General features: G+C 34.8%; 2 non-coding genes across 2 annotated transcripts; both read right to left on the reverse strand.

Annotated features, from left to right (window-relative positions):
* Positions 1 to 5,230: 5,230 nt before the first annotated feature.
* On the reverse strand, positions 5,231 to 5,302 carry TRNAG-UCC (transfer RNA glycine (anticodon UCC)). The gene has a single exon. It is a non-coding gene; the product is annotated as a tRNA-Gly (tRNA).
* Positions 5,303 to 5,602: 300 nt separating this feature from the next.
* TRNAG-UCC (transfer RNA glycine (anticodon UCC)) lies at positions 5,603 to 5,674 on the reverse strand. Its single transcript has one exon. It is a non-coding gene; the product is annotated as a tRNA-Gly (tRNA).
* Between the last annotated feature and the right edge of the window lie 5,031 nt (positions 5,675 to 10,705).

Below are 10,705 nucleotides of genomic sequence, written 5' to 3' on the forward strand. Positions count from 1 at the left end.
TATGCTATGAATGGGCCACGGGAATGAGGAGAATAAAAGTTTGTTGGAGGAAGTTGAGAAAGTGCTGGTGGGGACAGTGATGTCGAAGGCGAGTCAAGTTTTATTGGGGAAGAAGGAGTAAATTTCCTTTTTTTGGTAGAAGTCAAGATGACAGAATCACTGTCAGAAATTTCTACATTTTCCCCGTCTGGGGGGTCTGGAGAGGGATCTGGGGGCTTTGTAGGGGGTCCAGGAGGGAAATCTTCCTCCATTATTCACAACAGTAAACAACTACAATAATAGTATGAAAAATGACAGAAGTAAAAAAGTTTATAAATATCTGGAAATCAGCAGCGAAAAGTGACTCCTGGAAGATCAGGAGGGAGAAGAAACCTCAAGGCACAACACACTACACTTTTTTTTTGCCAGAAAACAAAAAAGAATGGTAAAAAATTAATTTTAGATAGAGCAAAACAAAACAACTGATGACAGCCAAATGTTATTGTTGCAATCCCGTTTAAAAAGTTATATATTTTATTTTTATTAAAATGACGCCACAAAGAATTATTATTTATTTGTTTAAGAAAGAATTTAGATATTTGAGTCGTGTAATTTCTATACCCGCTATATCAACTTTCATTGATTTGGAGAAAACCGCAAAAAACTGTCACATCTCTAGCGTACATAAATAAATGCATTACAATTTTTTATATAATGAATTGGAGTAATAAAATTTCGAAAAGCATTTATTTTTCTATATATGTCTAGCAATAATTAAGTAATTTCGATAAATAAAATGGATATAGCGGATTTTGATACTCACTTCGTGATTTTGAAAGTCAACTGAGCCGACATGGCGGGTTTAGAAACTCACGCGTAGATCATTTTGACACACGAGCCTGGCGTCAGAGCGGCGGCCATATTGCATTTTGGAAAAATAGCTGCTTGTGATTCGTTGAATCCGATATAGCGGATTTTGATAGTAACTTTCTGTATGATATAGCGGATTTGGTTTCTCACTCGCAGTTTTAACATGGTTTTTGGTCGCGATAAGGAGGGTTTTGAAACTCAATTTTAGGCTCCTCTTGTTGCTCGCAAAAATGTGAACAAGATGTCATACTCAGATCAAAAAATCAAGTCAACTCACAAAACTCAAGTCAAAAAATCGGATATAGCGGGTATAGAAATTATAGGATTCATTTGAACATGTTTGATCAATTTCAGCAGAATTAAGGGAAATTTCAGATTATTTCGGGCATACCGGACACGTCCTCAGCACACTTCAATTTGTTTATCTTTTCAGTGTTATTATGCTAATAAAACTCATTAAATTCGTTCCGAGCAAAATTCCCCAAAACACAGTACGTAAACTAACGAATATTTATTCAGATGCTGAATTAGGTAGGAACCGGCATAGATGCTATCTTTAGATACTAATTATTCATAAAAATAATAACAATAATATTTACTAAGTACCCATATTTTCGGAAAACGAAAATACATCCTTTTAAATCAATATTTTTCTTAGTTAACCCTTGCAGTGCGGTTTTTTCTGAAAATATAAACCGATATGAGGGTTTTGTAGGAGTGTCTATGAGGTCAAATTTCCCTTACTGAAGATAGCTTGAATAACCATGCCATCTCTTAATTTATTTTATTTACTGTACGACAGATTAATCTATTACAAGATTTCTTATTTTATCATTTGGCATACAATTTTTTTAAATGTTTTTTAAAGTGATAAAATATATCTACTGCTTTCGAAATATCATTCCATAGCACCATTTCTCGTATCATGCTATGCTGTGCTAGAACATCTGTTTTGCCATGTGGTATATTATACAAGTCGTGGTGGCAACTACGGCTGAAGTTTTCAGGTACGTATAAGCAACAGCATTCAAAGAAGAATGTGCTATCTATAGAGTTATAAATTATATTAAAAACTAAGTATTACAAGATTGATACAACTGTGATGTATGGTAATTAGGTTGAGTAGTTAATCGATAGATGGCGGTAGACATAAAGCTTAAGCCAGGGACTAGCCAGATGACGCTAGTATAGCAGGTACTCGTGAGAGATATTATCGGACAGTGCAAGCGTTTGAGATTTACCTACCCTCGGGTAACGAACAGTGTAGTTGACCAGACAGGTTATTGTGACGTAAATAAACGCAATTATATTAAGAACCTTTTACTGTTTCTAAAGAGTTCCCAGCATCCAAAATTTGCATAAGTAAAGGCAGATACAACTACTGACACAACAGGGTACCAGGTTTCGAGGCTAAATATATTATGCTCAGATAGGTTCCAAGCGTTCGCACGAGGATTTTTTCTAGATTTGTTCCAGCATATTTATGCATTTTGTTTGGTGCGTAGTCCATACACCACTAGCATACTCCAAATTACTTCTTATAACTTGGCTATCATTTCATCTGGGTCATTAAACTGTTTAGGGGTTCTGATGAGGAGTCTGCAGCAAGTTGGAGTGATACGTGACATGTGGTCCGAGAACGTTAGTTTGGGATCAAAGACGATACGAAGGTCTTTAATGCTACTGATTCAGTAAAATGTTTTTCCCTTAATGCTGTATTTAAAAACTATGGGCTTCTATGGGCACGGCCGGTTCTGTGCAGGCACAATTAGAGCCGACTTGCCAAAGCGCCAAAAAGCCAAGGAGCCAAGGAGCTGATAGTATCTAACACCTAACATAACGCCCTTGAGGTCTATAATAGCGCCAGGCACTGCTTTGTTCAGAGCTGGCCCTGTCTATGTTGTACACTGGCTTTTTTTTAACAGAATCAAGGTCAGATTGAATTTGTAAGCAGTCTTGGTAAGAGATTATTTCCATCAAAAGTTTGAGGTCATCCGCAAATAGAAGACATCTGCTATATTTTATACAGACCGTTTATAAGTTTGAGGAACAACAGTGGACCAAGGTTTGGCCCCTGGGGAATGCCTGATAACGCTGGGAATTGTTTAGATTTATATCCATTCATTAACGCATATTGGCTTCTGGATTTCAAGAAGGAGTGGAATAAGATGTACCTGAAGATTTTTTCTGCATTGGTAACAGCATATTTATTTGTTTGTTTGGTGCGGAGTTCATACATACTCCATCTATATATACCTATAGTTGTCTCCCAGTTGGGGCCTAGGATGCAAAAAGTCTTTTTATAAAATTGCCGATCAGTTTTATTTCAATTAGGTATAGATCGCACCTCCAGTTATTTTCTATTCAGTGGAAATAATGAAATATCAATTATTGTTGGGAATCGTAAAAAGTTTTTTTATTGGACCCACAGGTTTCATAACATTCAGGAAATAATTAATTTTGAAAATCAGTGGAAATTTGTTATCTTTCCCGAGAGGATAGAGTTCAATTAATATTGAAATAATTATTTTTGTACGATGAGCTCATAAATTCAATTGATTTATTATTAGCGTCGGCGTAATCGAAATTTCAGTTATAAATCTGTTGATATTTTTATCTAATGCACTGATATTATAAATGGGTTTTTTTCGCTTTCACTGGTTTTTATTTTATTTACTGCAGCAGAATAACATGTTTGGAACATGCTGTACAATAGCAATGCATCTCTGTGAGTAGGTACTTTATTCCCATCAACATTCGTTGTGATACCTACATAAAATATAACAATCAGTATTATTTACAACAGATTATGCTGAAGATCATCAAATTAATAATAGCTTGATTCTTTTTAACGGGTTTTCATTCGTAAACCGTTTAAAAAATCCAAATTAGAAAACGTGCTAACTGTCCCAAAGAAGTTTATGTGGCACTAAACAATGGACCATTTTTGAGATGGGTCGAAAAGATTAAAGTAATTTAAACCAAGTATAATGCCATTCTTGTTCTTTAAACTGGAAAGATAATTTAATGTTGATAAATTAAGGCTCTGCTAGTAGGTGCATTATAATGTCCCTAACCCAAAAAGGGTAGGAATTAAATCTTCGGAAAATAATCTTATAAAGTAAGTGTTCACGTCTGCCAAACGTGGTCTAAATCATTGGGAGTCAGCTTAATATTAAAGCGTTGTATGAAAGGAAAGAATTTCTTCTTTATTTATATATATACGCCTAAAAAGGCTTTTACGTAAAAGTGATACAAGATGCAGTGTACATAGGAGAATATCTGTATTATACAGGAGATACTGACAGTAAATAGACGTAATCCATTGTAAAGTAGGTACAAAATACACAGTTTCAATGATTTGTCTTATGTATTGTTGTTGTAATTTATTTTTTACTTTGTGTTACTCTTACGTAGAAAAAACAGTAGGTAAGGTTACGCAGCTGGAAGCAGTTGGACCTTTTGTGTAGTATTCACATAAAAAAGTTTTCACCTCATCGAAGTTGATCAAATTAAGACATCAAAAACTTTTCCGGGTTTATCTAAAATAATTTCCTCGTAAAATCTGAAAGTTTAATGTCTTTCTTCCTAATCCGAAATCACGAAGGCGAGTTCTAAAAAATGTGGGTGTGTCAAGCCTACGCAAGACAGAAGTGAAACTTCTTTTGTTAAACCGTATGAACCACAATCAATTACGTATTTCACTCGTATTACACTCACGACGCAGTATACTAACCAAGCAGCTGATGCTTTGCGTGGCGCAGTTCGCTGGTGTCTGAGAGAGAGGAAAGAAGAGAAGAGAGAGAACGTTCGTGAGCGGCTCCCCCACCTCAACAAGGTTTCACTTCAAAAATGCCACAGCCGAGAATCGAACCTCGCTTAACTGATTGAAAGCCAACCACGGTGAGCACCAACTGTAAGCAAAGCCGCATAAATTGATTATATTATGTAGGTTCTGAAAATATGAGAGCTTGTTATGTTTTATAATGTTACCTACATCACACCCAAAATATAATATATTTTTAAAAATAATGTACAATGTACAGAAATAGAATCCCACACAAGATCGCGTAGTGCGCTCTAGCGAACGGATATTTTATCAGAGGGAGATAGTTTTAATTTTTTTTTCTGTAAATTATTACATATTATCAAAATAAATAAATTAATTAAATAAATGTAATACAATTATCATAATATACGGATTATATAATAATTTTAATCCAACACAATAACGCAAAGCGCGCTCTAGCGGAGTAATGTTTTATCACAGTGAGATAAGTGTTTTTATTATTTTGCAATATTATTTTCTTTTAAAAAATGTTCTGACCTACTAAAAAATAAGATATTGAATGAAAAAGGCGTTAAAAACAAAAAAATAATGTGCGATGGCCGAGAATCGAACTCGGATCAACTGCTTGGAAGGCAACTATGCTGACCATTACACCACCAACGCCAGTTGTCGGGATGAGCTAAGAAGCATTTTTATGTTACTTCAAAACTTTGAAAATTATTACATATTATCAAAATAAATAAATTAATTAAATAAATGTAATACAATTATCATAATATACGGATTAGATAATAATTTTAATCCAACACAATAACGCAAAGCGCGCTCTAGCGGAGTAATGTTTTATCACAGTGAGATAAGTGTTTTTATTATTTTGCAATATTATTTTCTTTTAAAAAATGTTCTGACCTACTAAAAAATAAGATATTGAATGAAAAAGGCGTTAAAAACAAAAAAATAATGTGCGATGGCCGAGAATCGAACTCGGATCAACTGCTTGGAAGGCAACTATGCTGACCATTACACCACCAACGCCAGTTGTCGGGATGAGCTAAGAAGCATTTATATGTTACTTCAAAACTTTGACTAGATCAAATGAACTTTAATCGGTGGTGGGGGTACCCGCATTTTCGTTTCGATCGTGACTCGGTTTTACTCCGTCCCCGAAAATTCATTACGCGCCTAAAGAAGTTTCACTTCAAAAATGCCACATGTTATATAAAGGGCGTTTTTGTAAGCAAAATGAATATTTAATTAATGGATAAAAAATTTGGTGAAGCGCATCCTGGACGTCCAATTTTGGGACACTTTTATGAGAACTACTTACGAATAGCACGAAAAATATTGGCTACCAAAGCGTCAATTGTTGTTGATGCTTCATAAGTGACTTCACGTAGCCCCATAGGAAATAATCGAAAAGGATCAAATCGCACGAATTTCGGAGGCCAATAAATTAACAGGTTCATTTCTTGAAACTTATCACAGCTTTTGATTTCGGTAAATCGATGGTTGTGGCCACATAAAACATCACATCATTCAGATCAACGTCATCCCTATTTTAAAACAAAAAATATTAATATTGAACCGGTAACGATCTCCAATGACAGTGAAGTATATAAGGTCAATGATGGCATCGATTAGTAAAGCGAAAGATTTGGAGTGACAGAGGCATAACGAAGAACACGAAGATAATACTCGTCCGGGTGCTGATTTCTCTCATATTTCTATACGGTATGGAAACATGACCACTAGAGCCAGCGAAAGGAAGCGGGTAGACGCTCTTGAAATGTGGTGCTTGAGAAAAATGATCAGTGTTCCATTGACAGCCAGACGCTCTAACATATCCAGTCTGGAAGAACTGGGCGTTCAAAACAGGCTATAAACTGTCTCTGCCTACAACGCATTTTAAGATACTTACGACAAGTTATTGCCAAACTGAGAACTCTAACCAGGAGAAAATCATGGTCACTGACAAAGTGTTTGTCAGGAGAAGCGCAGGAGGTAACCAAAGCACTGGAGTGGCCAAGTACCACTGGCTTCGTGTGCGGTACGGTATAATGGTGTCCTCAGTGAACCGCCGGGAGTGAAGGAGTTTAATCCACCATGGAAATTGGATTGAAAGAAATGAGCATTTGTAGTTGTAATGGAGTCTGTAATAGCAATGGGTCATGAGTCATTTTTACGGTACCAGCTCAAAGTGTTCATACGGCTCAAAGAGTCAACTCAATTGAACGGGAGCCGTGAGCTCAGAGCGTTAGAGAAATTAGCATACTGTGCTCCCCAGCGTAAGCGTATGAGTGATCGTATGTCTCCTGGTATCGGTACGCCTCCTCGTATCATGAGATAAATAATATTCTAGGTAGTTAATAGCTCTATTTTTCTAAAATGTATTCTAAAAAAAAAAGATTTACCGTTCAATTTAGCCGCGGCATCAAAAAGAGCTAGGTCAATTCTGCATTGAGCGGCTCGTTCATGAACGTCTCATAGCTAGTCTGTAAGGTCTCTTCTTGATAGTCAATATTTGACCATTTTGCTTAATAACTAAAACCCGTAAAGCCAAAAATGAGCTCTTCACTAACACAATTTTAGACAATACTGCTATTTCCACAAAACATTTTCTGAACACGATTTCGATAGTATAGGGTTTCCAATAAGAGGTGTTATTTTGATATTCAATCGTAAAAGATCAATGGTTTCGTTGCTTGTGTAGCACGTAGCGCCGTCTTGTTGAAAGTAAACGTTGTTCAGATCAATACCATCCAGTTCCGGCTATAAAAAATCATTAATCATCTCTCGATAGCGCAATCCATTCACCGTAACTGTTGCTCCAGCCCCATTTTCGAAAAAGTAAGGTCCAATGACTCCGTCGGACCATAAACCGCACCAAACAGTCACACGTTGAGGATAGAGAGGCTTTTAAACAATAATTCTTGGGTTTTCCGAGCCCCAGATGCGACAATTTTGCTTGTTGACGAAGCCACCGAGGTGGAAATGGGCCTCATCACTCAAGATGATTTGCATTTGATTCACTCAAGTGAATTTTAATAATTTCCATGCAATGTTGAAGCGTGTATCGTTCCATTTTTTTTTAATGGCGTAGTTTTTAATTGTCAAATGTTAAAAAATGACAACTTCAAAAGTAACATCTACCTGAACAGCGGGCTATTAAAAATAACACCTCTTATTGGAAAACCTGTATATTTAGACAATTTGGTAGTGGTGTTCAAATAATATGGGTCTATTTGGATTTGCTAGATTAGACCGATCATAAATGTCAAAAAGTGAGCCCAGTTTGACAGCTCGGTTTGATAGTTTATCCTTTCTTTTGTAAGTTCTATCTAAGCAAGAAAACATCCGTTATATTTTTACAGCGTGGGGCAGTAAAATGGTTAATCATTAAAGTTTTACGACATCGAAACCTCAAGACTTCTTACAAAAACATGCCCTATAGTGAATACATAATTACTCGCTTCTTGTAATAGACGTTTTGCGTGGGATTTCTTAGAAGTTGGAACATCTGATAGTATTATTGTCCTAGCGTCTGGACGATGTAGGCCCTCTGATTGGTCAAATTTAAATTGTTTGTTTCGGTTAAATTCCGCTAACTTCAAAATTATGACCCGATTTAATACTAAAATAGGATCCGCAGATTTCTTCAAAAGCATCTTTTCTGCTCAAATAATTTTTAGATAATATCGAAGAAAATATGTTTTAGAAAGTTCACAATGCATTGGATTAATTACATTACAGTAAAAATTATCCACAATTACGTTTTATATATTTGACGTCTGTCAAGAATCAGACATTCCAGGGTTCCTTAAAAATGTCAATCCCTCCTTTACCGGCCGCTGGAGTAGTTTTGCTATTGGCCGACAGAGCGCATAAGAGCGATATACAAATACGTACAATTTCATTTAGTCAAACAACGGTAATTATTTACGTGAAACTACAGTTTTAATACGCATTTACAAATAAAACAAACATTTGATTCAACTTAATGACAATAAACAACAAGTCTTTGCATGTACGATTTTGAAAAATATTGATATTTAATATTATTTACGTAAATAATAATTTCGCACTATTTGACAGAACACCGACATGAAGTTAACAATACGCGGAAGTATAGGCACTGCCAACTCAATAAAATAACATGAAAGACAATCGGAAGATAGAAACGCTTCGTTGATTGTAAAATTAGTCAACAAATCTCTAATCTGACATGTACTTATATGTTTAATAAAACAATCATTTTGCCAGGTATATAATATACATTATATTAAGGTATTATTCGGAATCGCTGGACATAATTCTTCGGATTTACCTTAATTAATATAAAAGGAATCTGAATGCATTTGGGAATTTTTTAATTTTAGCATTTTAATTTTTAATTACGTAAAATTAAAATTCGCTTTCGTTGTATTGGATGACAGCCGGAATAATTTCTATTGATGATATTTTCTTTTTTTGGTATTCCTGATATGAGTGGCTAGAATTTTTACCATTTACTCTATGCAAATACTAGGTAGGTGGTACTATTTTAGCCAAGCTCGAAAAATAAAATAAAGGTATTTTGGTTTCTTTTACAAGTAAGGAAATATTAAAAAAAAAGGTTATTATAGGTTAGGATAGGTTAGGTTGGGTTATGCTAGGTTAGGTTAGGTTAGGTTGGATTAGTATAGTTCAAGTTAGTTTATAGGTTAGGTTAGATTAAGTTGGATTATTATAGGTTAGGATTAGTCAGGTTATGTTAGGTTAGGTAACGTTAGTTAGGTTATTACGGGTTAGGTTAGGTTGGGTTATTATAGGTTAGGTTGGATTTTTATAGGTTAGGCTGGATTATTGTAGGTTAGGTTAGGTTATTATAGGTGAGGTTAAATAAAATAATAATGATAATAATAGCGAAATAAATCATTTGTGTTTTTTAAGTAGGCACTATTTTGCCGGAATATTGTATTACATTATAACTTTTTAATTTACGTTTTTCAATTGTCTCTAGCCGTTCATTTCAGGAATACCGACAAAAGAAAATGTTATCAACAGAAATTATTCAGGCTGTTATCCCATACAGCGAAAGCGAATTTTCATTTTACGTAATTAAAAATTAAAAAGCTAAAATTAAAAATTTCCCAAATGCTGTTCGATTCCTTTTATAGTAATTAAGGTAAATCAGAAGGTATTATTTAAAAATATTTCGTATTTTTCCGTGTCCAGCGATTCCGAATAATTACCTATATTAATTTACATTTAGCCATTTAGGCAATTATTCGGGAAAGGTAAAGTTTTAGCCGAACAACTGTCATTCTTATATGCCTAAACTCCTTCCTGTTCCGTGATTTAACAATATATACTCACCCTCTCTCTGTGAATGACCTAATATCTACCTATTAAATATAATTGTTGTTAGTATCACTTAAACTGGGCGAAGCCCAACCAAGTGCCGCCCGAAGGGCCTAGCAGAAAAAAACCCGCGGAGCGGGTTTTTAACTGCTAGTTTATTATTATTTAACGAATTCGTTCCCGGTTTGAAGACATCAAATGACTTGCCTCCAGAAATAAATAAAATGTTTATTCTTATATGTATAGCAGCAAATGTTGACGTGATCACTATACATACTTACATAGATGCGTTGCTTCCATACAGCACGTGTCTAATTTGATATTCGATATAAAAAATCCAATGAAATTGAAAAAGTTAGATTTTTATTCAATGAAAAAAAGTTACAAAACAGAACATTGAAGAAAAGTGTAACACAACAAACCTTTTCTTTTACATTGCTAATTTATTAAGAAACTCTTCAAATAATTGATAATCCGGTTAAAAACGGAATTGCAGGCCCTTAACGAATGAATTAATAGGTTTCCTGATAAACGTTTTAGAAAAATCCTTATATGTTAGAACGCGTGTTCATGCACCTGCATCATGCCTTGATAAAATATAATGACAACATGCGAAAATATTAAGATTTTTATGAATACGTGTTCCGACATCGTGATAAAATATTCGTATTTCACTAAAGTTCAATAGGAAACCCATCCATCGATAAGGGCCTGCAATCTTGTTTT

The sequence above is a fragment of the Hesperophylax consimilis genome, chromosome 28 (assembly GCF_061612785.1).
Source record: "Hesperophylax consimilis isolate HC1 chromosome 28, BYU_Hcon_1.0, whole genome shotgun sequence".
NCBI classification, from domain to species: Eukaryota; Metazoa; Arthropoda; class Insecta; order Trichoptera; family Limnephilidae; genus Hesperophylax; species Hesperophylax consimilis.